A 17,331-nucleotide genomic window follows, 5' to 3' on the forward strand; every position below is an offset into this window, starting at 1 on the left:
AGCTGCTCTGTTCTTGGAACTCAGGGCTTTCTGGTTTTAAAACTCTAACCCTAGGCCTAACTCAAACCTCAACGCTAGGAAGGAAAATCAGCCTATGATTCGGGATGGTCTCATGGAAATAGCAGTGGAGGCAGCCAAGTTGTGTCACTTTTGCACTCCCGTTGGGATGCCTTGAACAGCTGCAGTGTGCCTGGAGCACAGGGCTTCCTGGTTTTAAAAGTCCTAGGCCGAAGCCTAACAGTAACTCTAGGAAGGTAAATCAGCCGGGTATTAGGGTTCTTCCTAAGGAAAAAGCTGTGAAAGCAGCCATGTTGTGGCACTTTTGCACTCCCTTTTGGCTGCCTTTCACAGCTCCAGTGTGCCTGGAGGTCTGGGCTTCCTGATTTTAAAAATCCTAGCACAAGGCCTACCTAACCCCAACCCGACGACGAGAAAGGCAAATCAGCCAGGAATTAGGGATGTCCCCAAGGAAATAGCTGTGGAGGCAGGCATGTGGTGGTACTTTTGTGCTCTTCTTGGGTAGTCCTTCGCAGCTGCTGTATTCTTGGAACTCAGGGCTTTCTGGTTGAAAGAACCCTAACCCTAGGCCTAACTCAAAACTCAACGCTAGGAAGGAAAACCAGCCTAAGGTTGGGGATGGTCTCATGGAAATAGCAGTGGACGCAGCCAAGTTGTGTCACTTTTGCGCTCCCGTTGGGATGCCTTGAACAGCTGCAGTGTTCCTGGAGCACAGAGCTTCCTGGTTTTAAAAGTCCTAGGCCGAAGCCTAACAGTAACCCTAGGAAGGTAAATCAGCCGGGTATTAGGGTTCTTCCTAAGGAAAAAGCTGTGAAAGCAGCCATGTTGTGGCACTTTTGCACTCCCTTTTGGATGCCTTTCACAGCTCCAGTGTGCCTGGAGGTCTGGGCTTCCTGATTTTAAAAATCCTAGCACAACGCCTACCTAACCCCAACCCGACAACGAGAAAGGCAAATCAGCCAGGAATTAGGGATGTCCCCAAGGAAATAGCTGTGGAGGCAGGCATGTGGTGGTACTTTTGTGCTCTTCTTGGGTAGTCCTTCGCAGCTGCTGTGTTCTTGGAACTCAGGGCTTTCAGGTTAAAAGAACACTAACCCTAGGCCTAACTCAAACCTCAACGCTAGGAAGGAAAACCAGCCTAAGGTTGGGGATGGTCTCATGGAAATAGCAGTGGAGGCCGCCAAGTTGTGTCACTTTTGCGCTCCCCTTGGGATGCCTTGAACAGCTGCAGTGTGCCTGGAGCACAGGGCTTCCTGGTTTTAAAAGTCCTTGGCCCAAGCCTAACAGTAACCCTAGGAAGGTAAATCAGCCGGGGATTAGGGTTCTTCCTAAGGAAAAAGCTGTGAAAGCAGCCATGTTGTGGCACTTTTGCACTCCCTTTTGGATGCCTTTCACAGCTCCAGTGTGCCTGGAGGTCTGGGCTTCCTGATTTTCAAAATCCTAGCACAAGGCCTACCTAACCCCAACCCGACGACGAGAAAGGCAAATCAGCCAGGAATTAGGGATGTCCCCAAGGAAATTGCTGTGGAGGCAGGCATGTTGTGGTACTTTTGTGCTCTTCTTGGGTAGTCCTTCGCAGCTGCTGTGTTCTTGGACCTCAGGGCTTTCTGGTTAAAGAACACTAACCCTACGCCTAACTCAAACCTCAACGCTAGGAAGGAAAATCAGCCTAAGGTTGGGGATGGTCTCATGGAAATAGCAGTGGAGGCAGCCAAGTTGTGTCACTTTTGCACTCCCGTTGGGATGCCTTGAACAGCTGCAGTGTGCCTGGAGCACAGGGCTTCCTGGTTTTAAAAGTCCTTGGCCCAAGCCTAACAGTAACCCTAGGAAGGTAAATCAGCCGGGTATTAGGGTTCTTCCTAAGGAAAAAGCTGTGAAAGCAGCCATGTTGTGGCACTTCTGCGCTCCCTTTGGGATGCCTTTGGCAGCTACAGTAAGCCTGGAACACAGGGCTTCCTGGTTCAAAAAATCCTAGCCCTAGGCTGATCCCTAACCCTAACCATAGGGAGATTTTTCAGAGAAGGTATAGTGATGGTGCCAAGAAAAAAGCTGTGAAAGCAGCCATGTTGTGGCACTTTTGCACTCCCTTTTGGATGCCTTTCACAGCTCCAGTGTGCTTGGAGGTCTGGGTTTCCTGCTTTTAAATATCCTAGCACAAGGCCTACCTAACCCCAACCCGACGACGAGAAAGGCAAATCAGCCAGGAATTAGGGATGTCCCCAAGGAAATAGCTGTGGAGGCAGGCATGTTGTGGTACTTTTGTGCTCTTCTTGGGTAGTCCTTCGCAGCTGCTGTGTTCTTGGAACTCAGGGCTTTCTGGTTAAAAAACTCTAACCCTAGGCCTAACTCAAACCTCAACGCTAGGAAGGAAAATCAGCCTATGATTCGGGATGGTTTCATGGAAATAGCAGTGGAGGCAGCCAAGTTGTGTCACTTTTGCACTCCCATTGGGATGCCTTGAACAGCTGCAGTGTGCCTGGAGCACAGGGCTTCCTGGTTTTAAAAGTCCTAGGCCGAAGCCTAACAGTAACCCTAGGAAGGTAAATCAGCCGGGGATTAGGGTTCTTCCTAAGGAAAAAGCTGTGAAAGCAGCCATGTTGTGGCACTTTTGCACTCCCTTTTGGATGCCTTTCACAGCTCCAGTGTGCCTGGAGGTCTGGGCTTCCTGATTTTCAAAATCCTAGCACAAGGCCTACCTAACCCCAACCCGACGACGAGAAAGGCAAATCAGCCAGGAATTAGGGATGTCCCCAAGGAAATAGCTGTGGAGGCAGGCATGTTGTGGTACTTTTGTGCTCTTCTTGGGTAGTCCTTCGCAGCTGCTGTGTTCTTGGAACTCAGGGCTTTCTGATTAAAAGAACACTTACCATAGGCCTAACTCAAAACTCAACGCTAGGAAGGAAAACCAGCCTAAGTTTGGGGATGGTCTCATGGAAATAGCAGTGGAGGCAGCCAAGTTGTGTCACTTTTGCACTCCCGTTGGGATGCCTTGAACAGCTGCAGTGTGCCTGGAGCACAGGGCTTCCTGGTTTTAAAAGTCCTTGGCCCAAGCCTAACAGTAACCCTAGGAAGGTAAATCAGCCGGGTATTAGGGTTCTTCCTAAGGAAAAAGCTGTGAAAGCAGCCATGTTGTGGCACTTTTGCACTCCCTTTTGGATGCGTTTGGCAGCTCCAGTGTGCCTGGAGGTCTGGGCTTCCTGATTTTAAAAATCCTAGCACAACGCCTACCTAACCCCAACCCGACGATGAGAAAGGCAAATCAGCCAGGAATTAGGGATGTCCCCAAGGAAATAGCTGTGGAGGCAGGCATGTTGTGGTACTTTTGTGCTCTTCTTGGGTAGTCCTTCGCAGCTGCTGTGTTCTTGGAACTCAGGGCTTTCTGGTTAAAAAACTCTAACCCTAGGCCTAACTCAAAACTCAACGCTAGGAAGGAAAATCAGCCTATGGTTCGGGATGGTCTCATGGAAATAGCAGTGGAGGCAGCCAAGTTGTGTCACTTTTGCACTCCCATTGGAATGCCTTGAACAGCTGCAGTGTGCCTGGAGCACAGGGTTTCCTGGTTTTAAAAGTCCTAGGCCGAAGCCTAATAGTAACCCTAGGAAGGTAAATCAGCCGGGTATTAGGGTTCTTCCTAAGGAAAAAGCTGTGAAAGCAGCCATGTTGTGGCACTTTTGCACTCCCTTTTGGATGCCTTTCACAGCTCCAGTGTGCCTGGAGGTCTGGGCTTCCTGATTTTCAAATTCCTAGCACAAGGCCTACCTAACCCCAACCCGACGACGAGAAAGGCAAATCAGCCAGGAATTAGGGATGTCCCCAAGGAAATAGCTGTGGAGGCAGGCATGTTGTGGTACTTTTGTGCTCTTCTTGGGTAGTCCTTCGCAGCTGCTGTGTTCTTGGTATTCAGGGCTTTCTGGTTAAAAATCTCTAACCCTAGGCCTAACTCAAACCTCAACGCTAGAAATGAAAATCAGCCTATGGTTCAGGATGGTCTCATGGAAATAGCAGTGGAGGCAGCCAAGTTGTGTCACTTTTGCGCTCCCCTTGGGATGCCTTGAACAGCTGCAGTGTGCCTGGAGCACAGGGCTTCCTGGTTTTAAAAGTCCTTGGCCCAAGCCTAACAGTAACCCTAGGAAGGTAAATCAGCCGGGTATTAGGGTTCTTCCTAAGGAAAAAGCTGTGAAAGCAGCCATGTTGTGGCACTTCTGCGCTCCCTTTGGGATGCCTTTGGCAGCTACAGTAAGCCTGGAACACAGGGCTTCCTGGTTCAAAATATCCTAGCCCTAGGCTGAACCCTAACCCTAACCCTAGGGAGATTTTACAGAGAAGGTATAGTGATGGTGCCAAGAAAAAAGCTGTGAAAGCAGCCATGTTGTGGCACTTTTGCACTCCCTTTTGGATGCCTTTCACAGCTCCAGTGTGCTTGGAGGTCTGGGTTTCCTGCTTTTAAATATCCTAGCACAAGGCCTACCTAACCCCAACCCGACGACGAGAAAGGCAAATCAGCCAGGAATTAGGGATGTCCCCAAGGAAATAGCTGTGGAGGCAGGCATGTTGTGGTACTTTTGTGCTCTTCTTGGGTAGTCCTTCGCAGCTGCTCTGTTCTTGGAACTCAGGGCTTTCTGGTTTTAAAACTCTAACCCTAGGCCTAACTCAAACCTCAACGCTAGGAAGGAAAATCAGCCTATGATTCGGGATGGTCTCATGGAAATAGCAGTGGAGGCAGCCAAGTTGTGTCACTTTTGCACTCCCGTTGGGATGCCTTGAACAGCTGCAGTGTGCCTGGAGCACAGGGCTTCCTGGTTTTAAAAGTCTTAGGCCGAAGCCTAACAGTAACTCTAGGAAGGTAAATCAGCAGGGTATTAGGGTTCTTCCTAAGGAAAAAGCTGTGAAAGCAGCCATGTTGTGGCACTTTTGCACTCCCTTTTGGCTGCCTTTCACAGCTCCAGTGTGCCTGGAGGTCTGGGCTTCCTGATTTTAAAAATCCTAGCACAAGGCCTACCTAACCCCAACCCGACGACGAGAAAGGCAAATCAGCCAGGAATTAGGGATGTCCCCAAGGAAATAGCTGTGGAGGCAGGCATGTGGTGGTACTTTTGTGCTCTTCTTGGGTAGTCCTTCGCAGCTGCTGTATTCTTGGAACTCAGGGCTTTCTGGTTGAAAGAACCCTAACCCTAGGCCTAACTCAAAACTCAACGCTAGGAAGGAAAACCAGCCTAAGGTTGGGGATGGTCTCATGGAAATAGCAGTGGAGGCAGCCAAGTTGTGTCACTTTTGCGCTCCCCTTGGGATGCCTTGAACAGCTGCAGTGTTCCTGGAGCACAGGGCTTCCTGGTTTTAAAAGTCCTAGGCCGAAGCCTAACAGTAACCCTAGGAAGGTAAATCAGCCGGGTATTAGGGTTCTTCCTAAGGAAAAAGCTGTGAAAGCAGCCATGTTGTGGCACTTTTGCACTCCCTTTTGGATGCCTTTCACAGCTCCAGTGTGCCTGGAGGTCTGGGCTTCCTGATTTTAAAAATCCTAGCACAAGGCCTACCTCAACCCAACCCAACGACGAGAAAGGCAAATCAGCCAGGAATTAGGGATGTCCCCAAGGAAATAGCTGTGGAGGCAGGCATGTTGTGGTACTTTTGTGCTCTTCTTGGGTAGTCCTTCGCAGCTGCTGTGTTCTTGGTATTCAGGGCTTTCTGGTTAAAAATCTCTAACCCTAGGCCTAACTCAAACCTCAACGCTAGGAAGGAAAATCAGCCTATGGTTCAGGATGGTCTCATGGAAATAGCAGTGGAGGCAGCCAAGTTGTGTCACTTTTGCGCTCCCCTTGGGATGCCTTGAACAGCTGCAGTGTGCCTGGAGCACAGGGCTTCCTGGTTTTAAAAGTCCTTGGCCCAAGCCTAACAGTAACCCTAGGAAGGTAAATCAGCCGGGTATTAGGGTTCTTCCTAAGGAAAAAGCTGTGAAAGCAGCCATGTTGTGGCACTTCTGCGCTCCCTTTGGGATGCCTTTGGCAGCTACAGTAAGCCTGGAACACAGGGCTTCCTGGTTCAAAAAATCCTAGCCCTAGGCTGATCCCTAACCCTAACCCTAGGGAGATATATCAGAGAAGGTATAGTGGTGGTGCCAAGAAAAAAGCTGTGAAAGCAGCCATGTTGTGGCACTTTTGCACTCCCTTTTGGATGCCTTTCACAGCTCCAGTGTGCTTGGAGGTCTGGGTTTCCTGCTTTTAAATATCCTAGCACAAGGCCTACCTAACCCCAACCCGACGACGAGAAAGGCAAATCAGCCAGGAATTAGGGATGTCCCCAAGGAAATAGCTGTGGAGGCAGGCATGTTGTGGTACTTTTGTGCTCTTCTTGGGTAGTCCTTCGCAGCTGCTCTGTTCTTGGAACTCAGGGCTTTCTGGTTTTAAAACTCTAACCCTAGGCCTAACTCAAACCTCAACGCTAGGAAGGAAAATCAGCCTATGATTCGGGATGGTCTCATGGAAATAGCAGTGGAGGCAGCCAAGTTGTGTCACTTTTGCACTCCCGTTGGGATGCCTTGAACAGCTGCAGTGTGCCTGGAGCACAGGGCTTCCTGGTTTTAAAAGTCCTAGGCCGAAGCCTAACAGTAACTCTAGGAAGGTAAATCAGCCGGGTATTAGGGTTCTTCCTAAGGAAAAAGCTGTGAAAGCAGCCATGTTGTGGCACTTTTGCACTCCCTTTTGGATGCCTTTCACAGCTCCAGTGTGCCTGGAGGTCTGGGCTTCCTGATTTTAAAAATCCTAGCACAAGGCCTACCTAACCCCAACCCGACGACGAGAAAGGCAAATCAGCCAGGAATTAGGGATGTCCCCAAGGAAATAGCTGTGGAGGCAGGCATGTGGTGGTACTTTTGTGCTCTTCTTGGGTAGTCCTTCGCAGCTGCTGTATTCTTGGAACTCAGGGCTTTCTGGTTGAAAGAACCCTAACCCTAGGCCTAACTCAAAACTCAACGCTAGGAAGGAAAACCAGCCTAAGGTTGGGGATGGTCTCATGGAAATAGCAGTGGAGGCAGCCAAGTTGTGTCACTTTTGCGCTCCCATTGGGATGCCTTGAACAGCTGCAGTGTTCCTGGAGCACAGGGCTTCCTGGTTTTAAAAGTCCTAGGCCGAAGCCTAACAGTAACCCTAGGAAGGTAAATCAGCCGGGTATTAGGGTTCTTCCTAAGGAAAAAGCTGTGAAAGCAGCCATGTTGTGGCACTTTTGCACTCCCTTTTGGATGCCTTTCACAGCTCCAGTGTGCCTGGAGGTCTGGGCTTCCTGATTTTAAAAATCCTAGCACAAGGCCTACCTAACCCCAACCCGACAACGAGAAAGGCAAATCAGCCAGGAATTAGGGATGTCCCCAAGGAAATAGCTGTGGAGGCAGGCATGTGGTGGTACTTTTGTGCTCTTCTTGGGTAGTCCTTCGCAGCTGCTGTGTTCTTGGAACTCAGGGCTTTCAGGTTAAAAGAACACTAACCCTAGGCCTAACTCAAACCTCAACGCTAGGAAGGAAAACCAGCCTAAGTTTGGGGATGGTCTCATGGAAATAGCAGTGGAGGCCGCCAAGTTGTGTCACTTTTGCACTCCCGTTGGGATGCCTTGAGCAGCTGCAGTGTGCCTGGAGCACAGGGCTTCCTGGTTTTAAAAGTCCTTGGCCCAAGCCTAACAGTAACCCTAGGAAGGTAAATCAGCCGGGGATTAGGGTTCTTCCTAAGGAAAAAGCTGTGAAAGCAGCCATGTTGTGGCACTTTTGCACTCCCTTTTGGATGCCTTTCACAGCTCCAGTGTGCCTGGAGGTCTGGGCTTCCTGATTTTAAGAATCCTAGCACAAGGCCTACCTAACCCCAACCCGACGACGAGAAAGGCAAATCAGCCAGGAATTAGGGATGTCCCCAAGGAAATTGCTGTGGAGGCAGGCATGTTGTGGTACTTTTGTGCTCTTCTTGGGTAGTCCTTCGCAGCTGCTGTGTTCTTGGAACTCAGGGCTTTCTGGTTAAAAAACTCTAACCCTAGGCCTAACTCAAACCTCAACGCTAGGAAGGAAAATCAGCCTATGGTTCGGGATGGTCTCATGGAAATAGCAGTGGAGGCAGCCAAGTTGTGTCACTTTTGCGCTCCCGTTGGGATGCCTTGAACAGCTGCAGTGTTCCTGGAGCACCGGGCTTCCTGATTTTAAAAGTCCTTGGCCCAAGCCTAACAGTAACCCTAGGAAGGTAAATCAGCCGGGTATTAGGGTTCTTCCTAAGGAAAAAGCTGTGAAAGCAGCCATGTTGTGGCACTTTTGCACTCCCTTTTGGATGCCTTTCACAGCTCCAGTGTGCCTGGAGGTCTGGGCTTCCTGATTTTCAAAATCCTAGCACAAGGCCTACCTAACCCCAACCCGACGACGAGAAAGGCAAATCAGCCAGGAATTAGGGATGTCCCCAAGGAAATAGCTGTGGAGGCAGGCATGTTGTGGTACTTTTGTGCTCTTCTTGGGTAGTCCTTCGCAGCTGCTGTGTTCTTGGTATTCAGGGCTTTCTGGTTAAAAATCTCTAACCCTAGGCCTAACTCAAACCTCAACGCTAGGAAGGAAAATCAGCCTATGGTTCAGGATGGTCTCATGGAAATAGCAGTGGAGGCAGCCAAGTTGTGTCACTTTTGCGCTCCCCTTGGGATGCCTTGAACAGCTGCAGTGTGCCTGGAGCACAGGGCTTCCTGGTTTTAAAAGTCCTTGGCCCAAGCCTAACAGTAACCCTAGGAAGGTAAATCAGCCGGGTATTAGGGTTCTTCCTAAGGAAAAAGCTGTGAAAGCAGCCATGTTGTGGCACTTCTGCGCTCCCTTTGGGATGCCTTTGGCAGCTACAGTAAGCCTGGAACACAGGGCTTCCTGGTTCAAAAAATCCTAGCCCTAGGCTGATCCCTAACCCTAACCATAGGGAGATATATCAGAGAAGGTATAGTGATGGTGCCAAGAAAAAAGCTGTGAAAGCAGCCATGTTGTGGCACTTTTGCACTCCCTTTTGGATGCCTTTCACAGCTCCAGTGTGCTTGGAGGTCTGGGTTTCCTGCTTTTAAATATCCTAGCACAAGGCCTACCTAACCCCAACCCGACGACGAGAAAGGCAAATCAGCCAGGAATTAGGGATGTCCCCAAGGAAATAGCTGTGGAGGCAGGCATGTTGTGGTACTTTTGTGCTCTTCTTGGGTAGTCCTTCGCAGCTGCTCTGTTCTTGGAACTCAGGGCTTTCTGGTTTTAAAACTCTAACCCTAGGCCTAACTCAAACCTCAACGCTAGGAAGGAAAATCAGCCTATGATTCGGGATGGTCTCATGGAAATAGCAGTGGAGGCAGCCAAGTTGTGTCACTTTTGCACTCCCGTTGGGATGCCTTGAACAGCTGCAGTGTGCCTGGAGCACAGGGCTTCCTGGTTTTAAAAGTCCTAGGCCGAAGCCTAACAGTAACTCTAGGAAGGTAAATCAGCCGGGTATTAGGGTTCTTCCTAAGGAAAAAGCTGTGAAAGCAGCCATGTTGTGGCACTTTTGCACTCCCTTTTGGATGCCTTTCACAGCTCCAGTGTGCCTGGAGGTCTGGGCTTCCTGATTTTAAAAATCCTAGCACAAGGCCTACCTAACCCCAACCCGACGACGAGAAAGGCAAATCAGCCAGGAATTAGGGATGTCCCCAAGGAAATAGCTGTGGAGGCAGGCATGTGGTGGTACTTTTGTGCTCTTCTTGGGTAGTCCTTCGCAGCTGCTGTATTCTTGGAACTCAGGGCTTTCTGGTTGAAAGAACCCTAACCCTAGGCCTAACTCAAAACTCAACGCTAGGAAGGAAAACCAGCCTAAGGTTGGGGATGGTCTCATGGAAATAGCAGTGGAGGCAGCCAAGTTGTGTCACTTTTGCGCTCCCATTGGGATGCCTTGAACAGCTGCAGTGTTCCTGGAGCACAGGGCTTCCTGGTTTTAAAAGTCCTAGGCCGAAGCCTAACAGTAACCCTAGGAAGGTAAATCAGCCGGGTATTAGGGTTCTTCCTAAGGAAAAAGCTGTGAAAGCAGCCATGTTGTGGCACTTTTGCACTCCCTTTTGGATGCCTTTCACAGCTCCAGTGTGCCTGGAGGTCTGGGCTTCCTGATTTTAAAAATCCTAGCACAAGGCCTACCTAACCCCAACCCGACAACGAGAAAGGCAAATCAGCCAGGAATTAGGGATGTCCCCAAGGAAATAGCTGTGGAGGCAGGCATGTGGTGGTACTTTTGTGCTCTTCTTGGGTAGTCCTTCGCAGCTGCTGTGTTCTTGGAACTCAGGGCTTTCAGGTTAAAAGAACACTAACCCTAGGCCTAACTCAAACCTCAACGCTAGGAAGGAAAACCAGCCTAAGTTTGGGGATGGTCTCATGGAAATAGCAGTGGAGGCCGCCAAGTTGTGTCACTTTTGCACTCCCGTTGGGATGCCTTGAGCAGCTGCAGTGTGCCTGGAGCACAGGGCTTCCTGGTTTTAAAAGTCCTTGGCCCAAGCCTAACAGTAACCCTAGGAAGGTAAATCAGCCGGGGATTAGGGTTCTTCCTAAGGAAAAAGCTGTGAAAGCAGCCATGTTGTGGCACTTTTGCACTCCCTTTTGGATGCCTTTCACAGCTCCAGTGTGCCTGGAGGTCTGGGCTTCCTGATTTTAAGAATCCTAGCACAAGGCCTACCTAACCCCAACCCGACGACGAGAAAGGCAAATCAGCCAGGAATTAGGGATGTCCCCAAGGAAATTGCTGTGGAGGCAGGCATGTTGTGGTACTTTTGTGCTCTTCTTGGGTAGTCCTTCGCAGCTGCTGTGTTCTTGGAACTCAGGGCTTTCTGGTTAAAAAACTCTAACCCTAGGCCTAACTCAAACCTCAACGCTAGGAAGGAAAATCAGCCTATGGTTCGGGATGGTCTCATGGAAATAGCAGTGGAGGCAGCCAAGTTGTGTCACTTTTGCGCTCCCGTTGGGATGCCTTGAACAGCTGCAGTGTTCCTGGAGCACCGGGCTTCCTGATTTTAAAAGTCCTTGGCCCAAGCCTAACAGTATCCCTAGGAAGGTAAATCAGCCGGGTATTAGGGTTCTTCCTAAGGAAAAAGCTGTGAAAGCAGCCATGTTGTGGCACTTTTGCACTCCCTTTTGGATGCCTTTCACAGCTCCAGTGTGCCTGGAGGTCTGGGCTTCCTGATTTTCAAAATCCTAGCACAAGGCCTACCTAACCCCAACCCGACGACGAGAAAGGCAAATCAGCCAGGAATTAGGGATGTCCCCAAGGAAATTGCTGTGGAGGCAGGCATGTTGTGGTACTTTTGTGCTCTTCTTGGGTAGTCCTTCGCAGCTGCTGTGTTCTTGGACCTCAGGGCTTTCTGGTTAAAAAACACTAACCCTAGGCCTAACTCAAACCTCAACGCTAGGAAGGAAAATCAGCCTAAGGTTGGGGATGGTCTCATGGAAATAGCAGTGGAGGCAGCCAAGTTGTGTCACTTTTGCACTCCCGTTGGGATGCCTTGAACAGCTGCAGTGTGCCTGGAGCACAGGGCTTCCTGGTTTTAAAAGTCCTTGGCCCAAGCCTAACAGTAACCCTAGGAAGGTAAATCAGCCGGGTATTAGGGTTCTTCCTAAGGAAAAAGCTGTGAAAGCAGCCATGTTGTGGCACTTCTGCGCTCCCTTTGGGATGCCTTTGGCAGCTACAGTAAGCCTGGAACACAGGGCTTCCTGGTTCAAAACATCCTAGCCCTAGGCTGATCCCTAACCCAAACCATAGGGAGATATATCAGAGAAGGTATAGTGATGGTGCCAAGAAAAAAGCTGTGAAAGCAGCCATGTTGTGGCACTTTTGCACTCCCTTTTGGATGCCTTTCACAGCTCCAGTGTGCTTGGAGGTCTGGGTTTCCTGCTTTTAAATATCCTAGCACAAGGCCTACCTAACCCCAACCCGACGACGAGAAAGGCAAATCAGCCAGGAATTAGGGATGTCCCCAAGGAAATAGCTGTGGAGGCAGGCATGTTGTGGTACTTTTGTGCTCTTCTTGGGTAGTCCTTCGCAGCTGCTGTGTTCTTGGAACTCAGGGCTTTCTGGTTAAAAAACTCTAACCCTAGGCCTAACTCAAACCTCAACGCTAGGAAGGAAAATCAGCCTATGATTCGGGATGGTCTCATGGAAATAGCAGTGGAGGCAGCCAAGTTGTGTCACTTTTGCACTCCCATTGGGATGCCTTGAACAGCTGCAGTGTGCCTGGAGCACAGGGCTTCCTGGTTTTAAAAGTCCTTGGCCCAAGCCTAACAGTAACCCTAGGAAGGTAAATCAGCCGGGGATTAGGGTTCTTCCTAAGGAAAAAGCTGTGAAAGCAGCCATGTTGTGGCACTTTTGCACTCCCTTTTGGATGCCTTTCACAGCTCCAGTGTGCCTGGAGGTCTGGGCTTCCTGATTTTCAAAATCCTAGCACAAGGCCTACCTAACCCCAACCCGACGACGAGAAAGGCAAATCAGCCAGGAATTAGGGATGTCCCCAAGGAAATAGCTGTGGAGGCAGGCATGTTGTGGTACTTTTGTGCTCTTCTTGGGTAGTCCTTCGCAGCTGCTGTGTTCTTGGAACTCAGGGCTTTCTGATTAAAAGAACACTTACCATAGGCCTAACTCAAAACTCAACGCTAGGAAGGAAAACCAGCCTAAGTTTGGGGATGGTCTCATGGAAATAGCAGTGGACGCAGCCAAGTTGTGTCACTTTTGCACTCCCGTTGGGATGCCTTGAACAGCTGCAGTGTGCCTGGAGCACAGGGCTTCCTGGTTTTAAAAGTCCTTGGCCCAAGCCTAACAGTAACCCTAGGAAGGTAAATCAGCCGGGTATTAGGGTTCTTCCTAAGGAAAAAGCTGTGAAAGCAGCCATGTTGTGGCACTTTTGCACTCCCTTTTGGATGCGTTTGGCAGCTCCAGTGTGCCTGGAGGTCTGGGCTTCCTGATTTTAAAAATCCTAGCACAACGCCTACCTAACCCCAACCCGACAACGAGAAAGGCAAATCAGCCAGGAATTAGGGATGTCCCCAAGGAAATAGCTGTGGAGGCAGGCATGTTGTGGTACTTTTGTGCTCTTCTTGGGTAGTCCTTCGCAGCTGCTGTGTTCTTGGAACTCAGGGCTTTCTGGTTAAAAAACTCTAACCCTAGGCCTAACTCAAAACTCAACGCTAGGAAGGAAAATCAGCCTATGGTTCGGGATGGTCTCATGGAAATAGCAGTGGAGGCAGCCAAGTTGCGTCACTTTTGCACTCCCATTGGAATGCCTTGAACAGCTGCAGTGTGCCTGGAGCACAGGGTTTCCTGGTTTTAAAAGTCCTAGGCCGAAGCCTAATAGTAACCCTAGGAAGGTAAATCAGCCGGGTATTAGGGTTCTTCCTAAGGAAAAAGCTGTGAAAGCAGCCATGTTGTGGCACTTTTGCACTCCCTTTTGGATGCCTTTCACAGCTCCAGTGTGCCTGGAGGTCTGGGCTTCCTGATTTTCAAATTCCTAGCACAAGGCCTACCTAACCCCAACCCGACGACGAGAAAGGCAAATCAGCCAGGAATTAGGGATGTCCCCAAGGAAATAGCTGTGGAGGCAGGCATGTTGTGGTACTTTTGTGCTCTTCTTGGGTAGTCCTTCGCAGCTGCTGTGTTCTTGGTATTCAGGGCTTTCTGGTTAAAAATCTCTAACCCTAGGCCTAACTCAAACCTCAACGCTAGGAAGGAAAATCAGCCTATGGTTCAGGATGGTCTCATGGAAATAGCAGTGGAGGCAGCCAAGTTGTGTCACTTTTGCGCTCCCCTTGGGATGCCTTGAACAGCTGCAGTGTGCCTGGAGCACAGGGCTTCCTGGTTTTCAAAGTCCTTGGCCCAAGCCTAACAGTAACCCTAGGAAGGTAAATCAGCCGGGTATTAGGGTTCTTCCTAAGGAAAAAGCTGTGAAAGCAGCCATGTTGTGGCACTTCTGCGCTCCCTTTGGGATGCCTTTGGCAGCTACAGTAAGCCTGGAACACAGGGCTTCCTGGTTCAAAATATCCTAGCCCTAGGCTGAACCCTAACCCTAACCCTAGGGAGATATATCAGAGAAGGTATAGTGATGGTGCCAAGAAAAAAGCTGTGAAAGCAGCCATGTTGTGGCACTTTTGCACTCCCTTTTGGATGCCTTTCACAGCTCCAGTGTGCTTGGAGGTCTGGGTTTCCTGCTTTTAAATATCCTAGCACAAGGCCTACCTAACCCCAACCCGACGACGAGAAAGGCAAATCAGCCAGGAATTAGGGATGTCCCCAAGGAAATAGCTGTGGAGGCAGGCATGTTGTGGTACTTTTGTGCTCTTCTTGGGTAGTCCTTCGCAGCTGCTGTGTTCTTGGAACTCAGGGCTTTCTGGTTTTAAAACTCTAACCCTAGGCCTAACTCAAACCTCAACGCTAGGAAGGAAAATCAGCCTATGATTCGGGATGGTCTCATGGAAATAGCAGTGGAGGCAGCCAAGTTGTGTCACTTTTGCGCTCCCCTTGGGATGCCTTGAACAGCTGCAGTGTGCCTGGAGCACAGGGCTTCCTGGTTTTAAAAGTCCTAGGCCGAAGCCTAACAGTAACTCTAGGAAGGTAAATCAGCCGGGTATTAGGGTTCTTCCTAAGGAAAAAGCTGTGAAAGCAGCCATGTTGTGGCACTTTTGCACTCCCTTTTGGCTGCCTTTCACAGCTCCAGTGTGCCTGGAGGTCTGGGCTTCCTGATTTTAAAAATCCTAGCACAAGGCCTACCTAACCCCAACCCGACGACGAGAAAGGCAAATCAGCCAGGAATTAGGGATGTCCCCAAGGAAATAGCTGTGGAGGCAGGCATGTGGTGGTACTTTTGTGCTCTTCTTGGGTAGTCCTTCGCAGCTGCTGTATTCTTGGAACTCAGGGCTTTCTGGTTGAAAGAACCCTAACCCTAGGCCTAACTCAAAACTCAACGCTAGGAAGGAAAACCAGCCTAAGGTTGGGGATGGTCTCATGGAAATAGCAGTGGAGGCAGCCAAGTTGTGTCACTTTTGCGCTCCCGTTGGGATGCCTTGAACAGCTGCAGTGTTCCTGGAGCACAGGGCTTCCTGATTTTAAAAGTCCTAGGCCGAAACCTAACAGTAACCCTAGGAAGGTAAATCAGCCGGGTATTAGGGTTCTTCCTAAGGAAAAAGCTGTGAAAGCAGCCATGTTGTGGCACTTTTGCACTCCCTTTTGGATGCCTTTCACAGCTCCAGTGTGCCTGGAGGTCTGGGCTTCCTGATTTTCAAAATCCTAGCACAAGGCCTACCTATCCCCAACCTGACGACATGAAAGGCAAATCAGCCAGGAATTAGGGATGTCCCCAAGGAAATAGCTGTGGAGGCAGGCATGTTGTGGTACTTTTGTGCTCTTCTTGGGTAGTCCTTCGCAGCTGCTGTGTTCTTGGAACTCAGGGCTTTCTGGTTAAAAAACTCTAACCCTAGGCCTAACTCAAACCTCAACGCTAGGAAGGAAAATCAGCCTATGGTTGGGGATGGTCTCATGGAAATAGCAGTGGAGGCAGCCAAGTTGTGTCACTTTTGCACTCCCGTTGGGATGCCTTGAACCGCTGCAGTGTGCCTGGAGCACAGGGCTTCCTGGTTTTAAAAGTCCTTGGCCCAAGCCTAAAAGTAACCCTAGGAAGGTAAATCAGCCGGGTATTAGGGTTCTTCCTAAGGAAAAAGCTGTGAAAGCAGCCATGTTGTGGCACTTTTGCACTCCCTTTTGGATGCCTTTCACAGCTCCAGTGTGCCTGGAGGTCTGGGCTTCCTGATTTTAAAAATCCTAGCACAAGGCCTACCTCACCCCAACCCGACGACGAGAAAGGCAAATGAGCCAGGAATTAGGGATGTCCCCAAGGAAATCGCTGTGGAGGCAGGCATGTGGTGGTACTTTTGTGCTCTTCTTGGGTAGTCCTTCGCAGCTGCTGTGTTCTTGGAACTCAGGGCTTTCAGGTTAAAAGAACACTAACCCTAGGCCTAACTCAAACCTCAGCGCTAAGAAGGAAAACCAGCCTAAGTTTGGGGATGGTCTCATGGAAATAGCAGTGGAGGCAGCCAAGTTGTGTCACTTTTGCGCTCCCCTTGGGATGCCTTGAACAGCTGCAGTGTGCCTGGAGCACAGGGCTTCCTGGTTTTAAAAGTCCTTGGCCCAAGCCTAACAGTAACCCTAGGAAGGTAAATCAGCTGGGTATTAGGGTTCTTCCTTAGGAAAAAGCTGTGAAAGCAGCCATGTTGTGGCACTTCTGCGCTCCCTTTGGGATGCCTTTGGCAGCTACAGTAAGCCTGGAACACAGGGCTTCCTGGTTCAAAAAATCCTAGCCCTAGGCTGAACCCTAACCCTAACCCTAGGGAGATATATCAGAGAAGGTATAGTGATGGTGCCAAGAAAAAAGCTGTGAAAGCAGCCATGTTGTGGCACTTTTGCACTCCCTTTTGGATGCCTTTCACAGCTCCAGTGTGCCTGGAGGTCTGGGCTTCCTGATTTTAAATATCCTAGCACAAGGCCTACCTAACCCCAACCCGACGACGAGAAAGGCAAATCAGCCAGGAATTAGGGATGTCCCCAAGGAAATAGCTGTGGAGGCAGGCATGTTGTGGTACTTTTGTGCTCTTCTTGGGTAGTCCTTCGCAGCTGCTGTATTCTTGGAACTCAGGGCTTTCTGGTTGAAAGAACACTAACCATAGGCCTAACTCAAAACTCAACGCTAGGAAGGAAAACCAGCCTAAGGTTGGGGATGCTCTCATGGAAATAGCAGTGGAGGCAGCCAAGTTGTGTCACTTTTGCGCTCCCCTTGGGATGCCTTGAACAGCTGCAGTGTGCCTGGAGCACAGGGCTTCCTGGTTTTCAAAGTCCTTGGCCGAAGCCTAACAGTAACCCTAGGAAGGTAAATCAGCCGGGTATTAGGGTTCTTCATAAGGAAAAAGCTGTGAAAGCAGCCAAGTTGTGTCACTTCTGCGCTCCCTTGGATGCCTTTGGCAGCTACAGTAAGCCTGGAACACAGGGCTTCCTGGTTCAAAAAATCCTAGCCCTAGGCTGAACCCTAACCCTAACCCTAGGGAGATATATCAGAGAAGGTATAGTGATGGTGCCAAGAAAAAAGCTGTGAAAGCAGCCATGTTGTGGCCCTTTTGCACTCCCTTTTGGATGCCTTTCACAGCTCCAGTGTGCTTGGAGGTCTGGGTTTCCTGCTTTTAAATATCCCAGCACAAGGCCTACCTAACCCCAACCCGACGACGAGAAAGGCAAATCAGCCAGGAATTAGGGATGTCCCCAAGGAAATAGCTGTGGAGGCAGGCATGTTGTG

Source organism: Melospiza georgiana, unplaced genomic scaffold (genome assembly GCF_028018845.1).
Source record: "Melospiza georgiana isolate bMelGeo1 unplaced genomic scaffold, bMelGeo1.pri scaffold_42, whole genome shotgun sequence".
NCBI classification, from domain to species: domain Eukaryota; kingdom Metazoa; phylum Chordata; class Aves; order Passeriformes; family Passerellidae; genus Melospiza; species Melospiza georgiana.